Raw genomic sequence first — 13477 nt, forward strand, 5'->3', positions numbered from 1 at the left:
TATATTTTAATAGCACATGGCTAGTGGCTGACGAGTGTGTGGGACATTTCTGTCACCCTAGACATTCTCACCTGCTCTGCCAGTAAATCCCACTCTGTTGTCACTGTCATCCCTGAATCACCAGGTTTCCCTCTATGTGGACTCCACAGAAGTGGATTCCCACAATTGTATTTGGCTCCTTGTGTTGAACATGATGATCTTGGGATGTATTCCTGCTGTTTTGTATATCAATAGTCTTTTAAATTGTGCATTACACTGTCTGACTCTATCACAATTTGTTTATGCATCCTTTAGCTGATAGACATCTGACATTTGGATTGTTTCCAGGTATTTGGGTTTAATGGTGCAAATACTGTAATTGATGTTCTGAATTAATTGAAGAGCTGTATGCATATATAGTTTTACTTTGGTCTTGAGCAATAGTAGTCAATTTATGATTCTAGTATCATCTTTATGCCCTGGGGTGAGAATCTAATTTCAAGATACACTTATATAATAGACAGATGTCAGGATGGCTGAATAATCAGCCGATTTGTAGTACTTAATGAAAACACAATTAGAAAGACAAATTTAGCAAAATACTTTTTCTCAGAATCAAATCATGCTTTCAGTGGGGGTACTCCAGAGAATAGTTAGAAAGTGTCTGAATCACTTTGACCTCTCTTGTCACTGTTAGTATTTATCACATAGCCATAGAATCTCAGATCTAGAAATGCCACTTAGCAATCTAGACTTAGCAGCAGTGTGCACACCAAAAGCACTTAGGAAAATGTTGCAGAAAGGAAAACTTCATTTCACATGTGAGAATAAGATTCTATTGTTTGTCTCAACTGGAGAAAACAGGCATTCTAATGGAAGATTTTTAAAACAGGTGCAATTTCTGCTTTGTAAGGATCTATTACTAATTTAATGGTAAGCTGCTACAGCATACATTTTAAAAACTCTCCTACACATTTTTTTTTAAGCAATGTCATGGGATGTCAGTATTTTATCTTTGCATACACATTTCTCTTTCTTTAAAGCATTTGAATTGGAATTCTTTATTCCCACAGATGATGTGGGAAATGTACCCTTAAGGATATGCTATAGCAATTTGTGTAGTGTGTATGTAGGTGATCGGGGCCTCTTTTCTTCAAGTGGTTTAGAAACAAATGTGTTCACCCATGTCTCTACCAATCACTACCTTACAGTGGAAACAAAGCTCAAAGGAAACAACTAAAACTCACACAACAACTGCGTATTGGACAGATATCTATGCCTGCATCATTTCTGGAGTACTACAGAAAGCTGTTGCATTGATAATTTATTGCAATATCAAGGAATGTAAAATACTTTTCTTGAATGCAGATTATATTTTTCACTGTAAAAAGCAATAGCTGTTAAGCCCCTGCTCTGTGTTTCCTAAGATTCTCTAAAAAATTATTTCTGAAATACACATATGATGCATATGAAGATACAACCACACGACTTTAAAAATGAGCTGAAAAGAGTTCCTGTCGCACTATTGAGTAGCAAAAGGATTTGATATATGTGTACATATAAAATCTATCACGTTTTGAATCCTCTTGCTTGCATTGTAGCTTGGTTATATGAATTATTATAATGGTAACATTGATATTTATATATTAACTTTTCAGGAACAGGAAGACATACCTCCAATTGTCGTAAAAGGGAGAATATCCTGACTTTGTAAGAATTCATGTAAATAAAAGTATTCATCCTGAGAGTATAAAAAGATGGTACCAGAAACTAGGAATAAAGTCTCTAAATTGCTTGAAACTGATGTTACAATGTTGTCAGAGCAAAGGTCACACTTTTCCTAAAGGACACTGCCTCAAAGTATCCATTTATACCCTAGAGACAGTTTTGCACGAGCTTCATGATGTGGTTTCCTTTCCTGCAGATTAAAAGCAGTAAATTAAAAGGGTGGGGAGGAATAATAGAACTATGCTCACTGACAGCAGAAAGGAGCAACAGCTGACAGTGGGGAGAGGGGGAACCTAACAGACAATAGGGCTGCAAAGGCAAAGCTCTTCAGAGCTTTGAGGCGTCTGTCTGTCAGCCAGCAGTTCCAAATGTTTTCCGAGGAGGACTTGATCTGTAAACGTTGCAAAAGGAATATTCCAAACACGAAGAGTTTTAACTGCTCTGGGTTACCACGGTGTCATTTTTGGCTACCACCACGACCTGTTTTAACTTTAGTCTCCAGCTTTTTTTTCTTCTTCCCCCCACTCTTAACTACTGTATTGTAACTTACAATCAAGAATAGAACTCATTATGATTATGAAATTATCAAAGCTTACAGTATTACTGTTAAACCTATTGTTCTAATAGTTGGCTCCTAAAATGTCTTTTACCTAGCATTTCATAGCACAGAGAGGCAAGATAAAATGACGGCTTGTTTTCCCTAAAATGAGAATATTATGTATCCAATAGAACAGGTGTCAGGATTAAATGAGATAATGTATGTAAAACACTTAGCACAAGGTCTGGGGCACAGAAAGAGAGCTCAGTCTTATTTTAACAGTGAACTCATGCTGGCCCAAATCCCTTATTTGCAGGTGCAAAAATTAAGCCTCAAGAGGAGAACTGACTTCTTAAGGCTCTACTTCCAGTATGTTATTGTCTTGGATAAGCTGCTTAGCTGCAAATGTTGGAGATTTTGGGTATTGGCGGGCCCGGGGGCACGTGCCTGCTGGACTCCAGTATGAGGAGAATTGGACATATGTGCTTGAACCATGAGGTATTAGAAGCTGTGCCTTATCAACTCGAGTTTGAGGTGCCAGGTTGTGTGCTAATAATGTTCTTCATGGACAGAAGCCATTCCTGTGTCAAAAACAGCTCAAGAATGAGCTACCCCAGGCTGTTAAGAAACCGATGCCAGTTAATAGGGCAGTGGGTCTAGCTCGAATCCATCCCGTTAACTCTACTTTAAGGACCTACCCGAGGGCTACTCTGGAAGGTCTAACCCACTCCTGTATGGACCCTCATCCTCGGAAAGCACACATTCCCTTCCTATTGGCACTTCCTCCCGGTCCTGCAGGGTGATAACTTTGCCTCTCGGTTTCGCAGGGAGGCAGCCGCCGCGCGGAGCGAGATAGGTCACGGTTCGCGCGCCCAGGCTCTCGCTCCCTAAGATGGCGGCGGAAGCACCGCTCACACCCCGCCGCCCGCGCTCCCGGACCCGCGGCCTCAAGAGGCGCGAGAAAGCGGAATGGTGGAGGGAAGAGCACGGCCGAGGCCCTGGAGGCCTACGCCGGCCCAGAGAGTCTGGGAAAGGGATCACCCGCGAGGCATAAACGACCGGGGAACACCACCAGCGATCACGGAGAGGGAGGGGAAAAAAAAAAAAAAGAAGAAAAAAAAGTGAGAGGGGAGGGGGAAGAGAGGAGAGTGAGGGGAGGAGCGCAGCACATCCGGGACATTAGCTGTTTCCGCCCAGGAAATGACGTATGTCCCGGGGGGTGGAGCCTGCTCTTCAAAGTGGGGTCTGCCTCCGCTGTAGCGCGCGTCTCACACAGTGTTGGGTCCGTCATCACTCCCCCTCCCCTGGCTTCGCGGTTTTCCTCTCGCGGCTGCGGGGCTGCTGGGCACAGAGCTGGCGCAGAGGCAGGAGGGGCTCATTTTACGGAAAGCAGCCCTCGCCTCTAGACCCTCAGCTTCCCCGGCGTCTGCAGTATTGTTCCTCCAGGCAGACTCGCACTGACCCCGGGCCAGCCAAGTCTAAGCGTACCTCGGGGAACCGACGTCGGAATCCCGACCGCAGCCCCCGCCCGGGCTCCGAGCTGTCAGTCACAGCGCCGAACCCGCTTCTTCCGGCGCTCTCGGGCCCGCCCTCTCCCCTCCTCCCTCCCCCCCGCCCCTCCCCGCGCGCGAGTGTCTCCCTCTCCCTCGCTCCCTCTCTCTCTCCCTCTCTCTCTCTTTTGTGAGTTATAGCAACCGTTGCCTTGTGAATCAAGCGCCATAGTCACCGTAGTCCTGGCGACTGTTACCCATCAACAACAACTACTCCTCTCCTCCTCCTCCTCCTCTTCCTCCTCCTCCTCCCCACCACCACCATCTCCATCACCCACCAACAACACCACAATAATCCACAGCCAAGGTGAATATTCTTCGGTCTCTACATGTGTGTGGGAGCGTGTGTGTCCGTGCGTGTGTTCGTGTGTGCGAGCGAGCGTGGCTGTGCGGGGTCTCCCTCCTGACACGGGCTGCGGCCGCTTGAGGGGCTCGGTCCCGGGGGCTTGTTTACAATGGACCCGCGCGCGGCGGGCTCGGGGGTGTGGGCGCCGCGCGCCTGTCCGCCCGGCCTCGGCGCTCGGGGCTGGAGCGGGAGCCGGGGCTGCGGGGCGAGCGGGCTAGGAAGCCGCCGCTGTCCGTCGCGGGTGTCGGAGCGTCCCCCCAGGTCCGCGGGCGCTCAGGAGGAGGGGCAGGTGGAGAGAAGGGGCTCGCTTTCTCCCTCTCTCTTTCTTTAATTCGCTCATTTGCAAAGCTGCCTGGTGGCTGCTGCTTTCCAAATCGAAATAGACAGCAGTGAGCAGGGGGGTCCCCAAAAGGTGCTGCGCTGTGGTGGTGGTGGTTCACTTGCGGGGCCTTGTTGGGGGTTTTGTTATTTTTATCCTGGTACCTCGGTGAACTTTTCCCGGAGCCCGCTCCCTTCGTTTCGGCCCCTCTGTGCCTGCTGCTAAACGGACTGCACTTATTTGACCATCACTGGCCTCACGGGATTCTCTTTTTCTTTTAAAGCTGTATTTTTCTTTGTGCTGCAAACAGTCTTAATATCCATTCAGCAGTCTTCTCCCACCCCCCTGCCCCCTTTCGCACATACATTGAAACCAGGGGTCCTCTGCTGCTCTTGAGAGATTTTTTTTTTTAAGTCTGTTTCTCTGTCTCTCTTCTCTCCTCTTCCTTCTCTTGTCTCTCCTCTGTCTCCTCTCCCTCTCCTGTCCCTCCCCCTCCCCTTTTCGGTGTGTGTGTGTGTGTGTGTGTGTGTGTGTGCTTGTGATTTAAACCGGATGCAGGGCATCTGTGCTACTTCGGTTAGTGGCTCCTGACAGTGCTTTATCCTTCGTGTGGAGATGGGAGGGGAAGTCCTGAGGTTCTGTTTCACTTTGATGCACCTCCCTCCCCACAGGAGAGTGTTAACAATTTTCATTGTGGTTTAGACTTTTGTCTGTGATGAACAGGAAAAGGACATAAGGAAGCTTTGTGAGAACTGAGTTCACAACGCTATTTGTGACAGTTATGGTACTTTGAGAGTTTTTTTTTTCCTCCCATCTTCATCTCTATTCCTTTCCCTTGGAGAGTTGAAATTGAAGTCAAGTTGTTCATAAAGAATGTATGAAGCTTCTCAACTTGAAACGTGTGTATATTTCACTTTCTTTTGTGGCTGTTAAGATCTAGGCATGTGTGTACTTAACATATTCTTTTTGTTGACTTTTTGGGTTTTTTTTTTTTTTTTGGACAATGATTTAAACCTATTCAGAAAAAAAAAAAAACCCAACTTCCTTTTAAAGTGTTTCTTTAGAGAAAATAGTTGCCCTTGTAGATCTGAATACTTACCAGTTCTGAAGTAGTATCTTCTAGATTAGAGCTAACCTGGTTTTACAGATCCTTTATTTTGCTCATTTTCAGCATAACAATTAATAGGTTATCAGAAAAAATTGATAATGATTGTGAGCTAAAACAAATAGATTTTACTATTATAGTGGCACATTGAAATTTCCAGTTCATATTTTAAAGTGCTTATTTAAATAATCTTTCCAACAGCAAACATTTATTGATTTAACTGACAGAGCAGCCTGTGAATAATGTGACAGTATTAATTATTCTTGAGATTGTCAATGGAGAGGTTGGGTAATTATAATGCCATTAAGGCTAATATTTTGTAAAACAAGTAAGAGTTGGGGGATTGGGAAAAACCGTACTTTTCAATTCATTTCCGTGTGATTGTTATTTTAAATGAAGCTGATACTTGTTTCTGAAAGAAGTCTGGATCTCTCAGCATTCTTTAGTTATTCATCCATTCCCAACCTGTCTTCGATGCACATCTCAAATACTAACTTTTATTTTTCCTTTCTTTCATTTTCTTTTTTCTCTTCATCTTTCTTTTCTTTTTCTTCTTTTCCCCTTTTTTGTTGAGATGAGTGTCAAATGCCTGAACACTTTGCGATGGTGAAGCCCCTGGGTCTGCAGTTAAAGGGAGTTTTGCTGTCTTGGGACAGTTTGAGATCTTATGGCATTCACATATGTTTCAGCTGAGTAGATTGTATATGCTAAAATGTCTTTGCTTAATATTTTTATTTGTAGTGTCCAAGAGTGTTTAAGAGTCATTTCACTCATCAAGCATGTATTTAGTTTAGTTTTTTCCCTTCACAAATAGATTTGAAAGGAAATGTAGCATTGCATTATGTTAAATAGCCTGTCCATTTAAAGCAAATCTTTATGTACCAAGAATTGATATTAGAGATGCTTTAGAGTAAAATAGTTTTGTGGATTTATTAACTTAGAATTATAACAATTTTTCTTTAAAATTAAATACAAAAGTTAAATATCATTTAGCTCAACTTTTTTTTCCTGTGATTTTTTTTCCTAGGAGGGACTGTATGGTGCATTGACATTCTTTGTTTTCAGTGTTTTAGACTAACAGAAATCTGTGAATGTAATTGTGCTTTGAAATTAAACATGTGAAATAATGTTTTGAGTAGCTGAATATTTGTGGCTCAGAGTGTGCCATGATAGCTATCTGTCTTTTTTGAATTATACTCAATAAAATTCATATATGTAATTGTCAGTTACACAATTGTTTTAAACTGTGTAGCGAGTATAAGGAATTAATGCATTCCTGGAAGCTGTCCATCATCTCACAGTGTCCTCACGGCCTGAGATACTTATGCCTAATGCCTGAAATATTGCATTATTTAGCCAGTATTCAAATAATCTTGTATGCTATGGAGATACCCACAGGTTTATAAATGGGATAGTGAGAAATCTTTAAAAAAAAAACCTTACAGGTTAATTAAGGCACATTTTTTTTTAACAATTGAAAAAAATTCTCAGTTTGCACATGCTTAGAAGGATGAATAATGATAGCAGATATGTGGGAAGAGTTAATTTTTACCTAGTCTAGTAGTATGACTTAGTGATCCTCTCAGTGAGAATAAAAGAAACAAGAATAAGAAATACGACAACTTTTAAATTATGAAGTTTGCTAATTTGTTTTTATTCTGAGCATTTGGCTAAGTATCCTTTATTCACTTGCAGTTACATTAAAAATAGTTACTCTTACTGAATTATTTGCCTTAACTCTTTAATTCTTCTGGTATATATTCTTGGTTGTAATCACAAAATAGATTTCGAATTCTTTTCTGTTCACAGGTGCATAGTGTTCCCTTTTTTTTGGAAAACCAAGACTAAGTGGATTTGACTAAATTTAGCTTCTTAGAGACAGGTGGCTGCTTGAAACAGGTGTCAGCCTCCCTTTTCCTGTATTGTTTTGGAACTTGCAGAGGTTCACAAAGAGCTGTCTAAAGCAGGTGGCATCATGTTGAGTTAGTTGTATCATCTTTTCATTATTTTCACAGGAAAGGGGTTCTTTTTACATACAAAAGTTGAGCATTAATAGTCTTGGAAGTGCTTTACGCTTTAACCTAAATCACTAGTTCTTGTTTGTGAATATCACTCTATTTTCACACTGTATAAATGATAGATTCATTTACTAAACACCTACTTATCCATTCTTATAAATAATGCTAAGATGCCTTTGAATTCAGAAAAAGTATAGCAACACAACCGTTTATACACACACACACACACACACACACACAGTCAGTGTGTGTGTGTGTGTGTGTGTATGAGGGTTTGAATAAAATGAAATTGAGCTTACATAATCTGTAAAACTTTGTCATTCCATACCTCAAGAATTTTATTTATAGCATTATCTTATGTTATAATTGGAAAAATGCATTATTTTGGTTGGTTCAGCATTTTAAAACTGAAACAAATTTTCTGAAGTGTCAGTTGCTACAAAATTAATAGTGATATTTTAAAATGAAAATTGTTTTTGTTTAAACATGTTAAATATATGAACTGGAATAAATTCAGAAAGAATCACCCTGTTGATTTCTAAGGTTTATTTTTGACTTAAAATTTTATCCCTTTATTTAGTGGGAACTTTATATATCTTATAATAGATACACCAGAGGGTGCTGTGCCGTTTGTAATATAAGATTATTTTCACTAAAATGTGAATTGATTAGAACTGTTATGTAAAGAAAATGTTAGTTACGTATGCATATAAGCATCTGAGTTACTTCTGTAAAGTTTAACATTTAATATACTGCCTGCCTTGGTAGTTTTTTTGGAAATAGAGAATATGTGTAATAATATATAACAAATCAGATCCAGTAATGAACTATAGAAATGATCCCTTGGTTCAGTCTAATGTTAGCACCTTGTGCTAAGTTGTATACATTGGTCAAATGAAGATACTTCACTCTTAGGTTCTGGAATTGTGGTTGCTGGGAGCGGTACCTGTGTCAAAGGACATGTTTGCTATTGCAAAGGCAAGCGCAACAAGTGCTCTTAATGCTGAGCTATCTCTCCCACCCTGTGATTTCTTTTTTTAAGTTACATTTTCTATCTTTTGAGTGGCTTCTTCCTTTTGGAATATAATTTTAAGTAGTAAATGTTCAAAATTTAAAGCCTTATTATTTTCTTCAAGGAAGCTTTGGGGAAGTATAGGTACAGTGTACAAACTTGAGTCTAGGTAATGATATACTATTCTCTCAACTCAGCTACAATGTTTAACTGTGGTAGTTTTGAAAAGTATCTATAAGCTGAAACAATTTGTATGCAGGAACACCTTGATCCTAGAACTTCAAAAGAGAGTATCCCCCCCCAAACACATATGGGTCTTACTATAACAGTTAAGTCATTTTTTTTAAAGATAAAATTCTATGTAGTTTGTCATTTTATGCCATGAGGTTTTAAATGTATTTGTGGATGTATTAAAATGCTTTGCACTTGAAGTCTAGATTTCACATCAAAGTGTATGTAATGAAAGTTGAGAAAGTAACTTGTATTAGTGTATTAATAATTCCCTGTATCAGGGACATCCTGATACAGGCTAAAGTAGGGGCTTTAGTCAGAGTTCAGTTAATCTTATTAACTATGTGACTGTGGACAAGTTAGTTGCTTTCACTGAGACTCAGTTTTCTTATCTGAATAGTCAGGACTCAATCTGCCTATCTTCTGACATCTATGAAACTTCAGAGAGATAAACTCATGTACTGTATGATGGAAAGTCTTTAGAATACATGTTTAATGTCTATTGAGTGTTTCAATGAGGAAATGCTGAGAATTCTCCCTACAATGTTCCCAAAATAGTTCTTTCCAAAAAATTTCCAATGTTTTTTGCTATTTAACAGTCATTTTGATATGACCATTTAACCATCCCTTTGTTATGGGACTTAAGTTTTGAAACATTTTCCCACTAATCTTCTGTCATTAAATAATTAATCTCTTACTTATTTAAAAAATTAAAAGCAAGATTCCACAGAGGCTTGGATTACCACTTGATATTGAATTTTTTTTTTTAAACCATACTAGCTCTAGTGCTGTTCCAAAGCTATGTGTTAATTTTGCACCACAGGCTTATAGTGGACTCCTTTTACTGTGTTTACACAACTTTTCTAGTCTGGGGATTAAGAAATAATGATGTCACATTTCATTATCTCTTATTCTTCCATTGTTCATTTCATTGTTCCATTTATACTTTCTCTTCAACATGTTATACATGAATGTATTTGAAAACATTTGGAGCTCTTTTTGTCAACTTAATGCTACATACACTCTTTGTAGACCATTTTAAAACATGAATTCATTAGCAGTTATTCTACAATTTTATATCGTATTGCTCAGCACCTAAGGAGAATATGTGTGGCTACCTCTGGTACACTTATTTAGCGTTGATGAATAATTTGCTAACTGGCACTTTTTGTGACATTACCCAGGGTTAATTAAAATATGAAATCTTACACAAGAAAATCCCATCTTTTGATCTTTTTAGATGTTAAAAAGTTTCAAGTAACATTTTCAAGTTGGCTGTCCTATGTAGCATTGCTGTTTAATAGTTTGTATTGAATAACTGTATTTCTATTTTCTGAACAATTTGACTAATAAAGTGGTTTCTCATTTTAGTGTGATTTAGTCATAATCTTAAATGGAAACGTGATTTATTTATTCTCTATGGAGTTCAGGCCAACCTTAAATCCATGGTCCTCTTGCCTCAGTTTCCTGGGTGTGGTGGGAGTGCCTATGCCTGCCTTGCTGCTGCGCTCAGTTCAGATGTGATTGATTTTCAAAGGAACCTTGGAAGAAGCCTAGGAAATGTGACTTAAGTGGAAAATGGATATATCACTCCCAAAACATTATTTTTTTCTTGATAATTTCTACCTTCTTAAACAGAAATGTAACTTTATTGTATTTGTGATGTAATTTGAGTGTTCTTTATTTAAAAGATTTCTTCTGTGTATGTATTGGCTTCTGGCAAAGTACTTAAGGGTTAATGTCTAGACTAATCCAAAATTAATGTGTTTGCACAGTTTCCCATACCTATGGTGACTCTTAAGTATTCTTTTATAGAAGCAGTTATGGCTAGTCAGTCCTGCCTGCTTTTGTTTTATAGTGCCTAGTCAGGGATTCCCAAGGGTTCTTATATTTTCTTTAGGCAAAATATAAATATGGGATTAGTAGAAGCATAACCAGGAACATTAAAACAGTGAGGCAAAGAGGCTTGAGGAAAAGTGAGAGGAGACAGATACATTGAGCAGTGATAGAGAGAAGAAAGGAAACAATGTTACTAGCCTGGGAAGCAAAGGGCCTCAAGTGTGGTCAGAGGAGTGTGAAGAGGAGGACAAAGGTCTCCAGTTTGCTGCTGACTGAAACTGTAATGTGTGGGGCTCAGTTTCTCCAGCTGTCTGATAAACAGTGACATAATGTGAGCTTCCAAACTTTTTGCAACCTATGAATCCATGGCAAGATTAACCTGTGAAGATAGAAGCATGCCCCTGGCACAGAGACAGGAATTGGTATGTGATCTATCTGTGGTCTCAAAAGCTCACATTCTGCTCACTTGTAGTTTCTTCTGAGGAGAGCAACAAAGAAAACCCAGTGATAGAGCAGTGGCTATGCATATGACCAGGTCTCAAAGCTCTACCGTTTTGGTGGTTTCTTTAGAGTGGTGGCTAAGGGCTCTGGTTTCCTCACCCACGTAGGAGGGAGCTGAGGCTCACAGCTTGAGCTCTGCTGGAACCAGCTTCTCTAAGTATGTGTGCCAGACAAGTGTCTGACAGTTGGGGCTCCTGTTGCTCACCAGTGAGATATTTAAAACAGGACATAATTTTCCCAGTGTGTGGATAGACAGAGGACAGGGTGGGAGGGTGTGGGGAGAGGCAGGCGCTAAGGGAGGAAACAGTTTTATACTTAGGAAAGAACATATATTCTGCTGTATCACAACTCACCAGCTTAACAGGGAAGTGTGTGAAAGATAAAGAGATTGCCATTCTTATAATTTAAAAGTTATTTTGAATGATATTTTAATTGGGTAATATAAGCATATTCAAATTTCTGGACTTCATTTGGATTTGTATGAGTATACTTTAGTATAACTATTATTTCTAAAATGAATCTGACTTTTTGCACTCTTGAGTTAGTACAGTTTTCTTCCCTCCTTCCCTCCCTCCCTCCCTCCCTCCCTCCCTCCCTCCCTCCCTCCCTCCCTCCCTCCCTCCCTCCCTCCCTCCCTTCCTTCCTTCCTTCCCTGAGCCATTATCAGTTCAGAGACTATTTGCTTGTTAAGTTTCTTCAAGCTGTATTCAGTGGCATGCCTCCAGGAAGTTGAGGCAGGAGGATTGAAAGTTGGAGGATAGGGTTGCAAAGGGAGCCAGCCTGCCTTGAAATTTTTTTTTTCCTTTATACTGTAGCCGTGGAGGAATTAGAATGGGTACTGAAGGGGGAACAAGAACCATGCACATTTAAATATTCGGTTCCTCTTGTAAATACCACCAACTTACATATTTCTCATGTTTTACTGCATTGTGAAGCCCTAGTGGGTGTAGATGTGTAGGGACACAGACTTTGGGAAGGCAGGAGTCAGAAGTGGCTAAAGCAGAAGGCTTTCTCCTGGATCTTGTTCCTTTTCTGCTGCATGGTTGTACAGTGTACATATACTTCCTTAAGGATAGTTAGATTATTAAAACGTTTATTGTATTTTATTATTCAATTTATCTTCAAGACAATATATGTGAATTTTTCTAGTCACTGGTTGTATTACCAGGTTAAAAAGATTCTTTTTTCAAGAGCTAGCATTGTGCTTTAGGAATGTTCATATGTGATTTCTTCCCTTCTTCCCTCCCTCTCTCCCTCCTTCCCTCCCTCCCTCCCTCCCTCCCTCCCTCCCTCTGGTTATCTTATATTTAAAACTACATTTTGGAAGCTAGTATATTTATGTGTATTATAAGAATCTATTCTTAAGATGTTTATATTTTGGTGTATATAAAATATATCCAAGTAGAAGGGTATAATGAACCATGTATACTTACCACAGAGAGACTTTACAAGTATTATCAGTTGTTCTTAAAGCTATGTAATAAAAGTGTGCTGTGGTGCGTGCCTGGAGTTGCAGCTACACTGGAGGCTAAGTGGGAGGCTTTCTTGAGCTCAGTAAATTATAGGTACATAATATAAAGACTTGTTACTGAAAGTAACTCCAATCCTTCCTTATCCTCTGATGCTCTAAATATATTTACAGTTTGATTAAGAACAGTTTCAGTGGAGACTTGAGACCACGATAGAATATGGAGGGTAAATTGACCTTCATATTGCTTCTTCTGAGCACATTAAATTAGGAAATTTGTTTTTACTTGCTGGCTAAAGACATTTGTTTAGTAATGCCAGGCTTCTCTACTTGGAATTTGATTAGTGAACAGTGGGTAAGCCTAAGGACAGAAGCCATGTTTGAAGGGTAGAGAAAAGTCTTGAGATAAACCTTTCAGATGTGATGGGATTCATATTGGATCTGTCATTATTCCAACTTGCTTATGAGGAAGTTTGTATAAAATAGTTAACCATTTGTATGTTGTCAGGGAGAGATAAGCAACTGCCTTCTGGAATCTTCAGCGTGCTGGATGAGTTTAGCTCATTTGTGATGTCAGTTGGTAGGGTGCTCAACCTAGCACATAGAAAGGCCTGGGACCCATCCCCAGCACCATAAATGACATAAACTACGGATGGTGGGATGGTGGCAAATGCCTGTAATCCCAGTGCTAGAGAGGTGGGGGCAGGAGCATCACAAGTTTGATGCCATTCTCACCTACATAGTGAGTTCAAGCTCGCCTGAGACATGAGACTGCTTCATAAAGCTGAAGTTAGCTGTTCCATGCTTCTAGTTATTGTGACACATTATTAAGAAGGAACATCT

At 40.0% G+C, this 13477-nt stretch overlaps 1 protein-coding gene across 5 annotated transcripts in view; it reads left to right on the forward strand.

The window, feature by feature from the left end:
- The first annotated feature begins 3860 nt into the window (after positions 1-3860).
- The window catches only part of Rfx3 (regulatory factor X3), a 261188-nt gene continuing 251571 nt past the window's right edge, over positions 3861-13477 (forward strand). For 2 of the 5 annotated variants that reach the window (XM_052187722.1, XM_052187762.1), the window contains exon 1: positions 4040-4102. The gene's annotated coding sequence lies outside the window, so the exon portion shown is untranslated. Of the gene's footprint in view, positions 4103-13477 lie in introns of all 5 variants that reach the window. The other 3 variants (XM_052187737.1, XM_052187747.1, XM_052187754.1) reach the window with 3 other exon arrangements.

Source organism: Apodemus sylvaticus, chromosome 1 (assembly GCF_947179515.1).
Source record: "Apodemus sylvaticus chromosome 1, mApoSyl1.1, whole genome shotgun sequence".
Lineage (NCBI taxonomy): Eukaryota > Metazoa > Chordata > Mammalia > Rodentia > Muridae > Apodemus > Apodemus sylvaticus.